The following is a 1459-nucleotide window of genomic DNA, read 5'->3' as shown; positions in this document are numbered from 1 at the left end:
GATGATGCCACGATACACTAACCAACCAACCAGCCAACTCACCACCACCAGGTTATGTAAGCCATTGGTGGAGGGTGGGGTGGGGGGGGGAAAAAAAAACCTCAAAAAAAAAATCAATATGAACAGGAGCAAAACCCAAGCAAATCATGTGGCGATAATCAGTATCAATTTGAACTGTTTGAACTGTGAATTGTAAATCAGAAGTCTGGGGTCATTACCACAGACTGCAGACCCCGGTCCTTCTGTTTTACTTTGGTCCTTTTCTTGTTTGGTTTGCCTTTTTTGGGGGAGAAAACAGCCCTTTTTTTTTTTCCTTTTTGTTTTTTTAAAATGCATTATATTAAAAAAAAAAACTGAAGTGAAACGCAACACAAAGAAACCTTTTAACTGTTTTATTAGTTTTTCCATAAGTATACATGGCATTCTGTAAGAGGATTTCTTTTTAGGAGAAGCAATCAAAGCTGCCATTTGAGACTTTCCTTTTCCCTCCAAAAAAAAAAATTATCCCAAAATAAGACTTACAGCAACCATTCCCAGCATATCCATGGCCAATGATGTTGTTCAAAGACCTTTACTAGTTATGTTGATGTTTGTTTCTCAGCACTAATATTAGCCTTAAGTGCTCTCTGGCCCAGGTCCTTCCCAAGTTGTCTTTTTTTTTTTTTTTTTTTTTTTTTAACTTAATAAATTGCTTAAATCTTGCACAGTTTCACCTCTGAGCCAGCGAACGGTACAGGACACGACTGGTGACCAACTTTGTCACTGGGCAGTAAAAAGGCCTGGCCTGGCCACATGACTGGCACTACCAATCATCTGCTTTTTATTTTAATTTGTCTTAAAGGGATTGACACAGCTGATGTTTTTTGTAGGTCTAAATCCAAGCAAAATTTTTGACACCCATTACAAGAAATAAGCTGAGAGAAGATTATTTATCAGCCTTGCTGCATTTTGTCCGTTTCGTTATGAATACGTATGTCTGGTGGCACCTAATCATTGACCTTTACGAGTCCGGATCCTTCTGGTCACCTTTAAAATTGGAACCCAGTTGCTTTCTGGTGCTTTGTTGAATTTTCTAATGACGGATTTGTTACAAAGCCCTGCGGCCTTTATGGTCACCCAATATTCGGAGGAAAAAAAAAAAACTCAATTCTACTTTCAAGTGACAGTTACATTGTGCAATATACACCACAGACCTTTCTTCCGTCCATACTCGATGTCCACCGGAGCTGGTTTGTCTTCTGTTTTTGTTTTCTTGTTTGTCTTTTGTTTTGAATGTTGCTGATTTCAGCAAAAAGACTTTGGAACTTCAAAAACCTTACCCCCTTTTGTCAAAACTTGGATTCCCTCCAGACCACCAGTCCCCTTGAAACTGTTGGGGAAAACTCTGCAAAGAGGAAGAAGCAGCTGTTGGAACTGTGTATGCAGCAAATTGTACAAAAAAAGTGATACTGGGTACACA

This window comes from Archocentrus centrarchus, chromosome 1, assembly GCF_007364275.1.
Source record: "Archocentrus centrarchus isolate MPI-CPG fArcCen1 chromosome 1, fArcCen1, whole genome shotgun sequence".
Taxonomy (NCBI): domain Eukaryota; kingdom Metazoa; phylum Chordata; class Actinopteri; order Cichliformes; family Cichlidae; genus Archocentrus; species Archocentrus centrarchus.
This window is presented reverse-complemented; position numbering follows the sequence as displayed.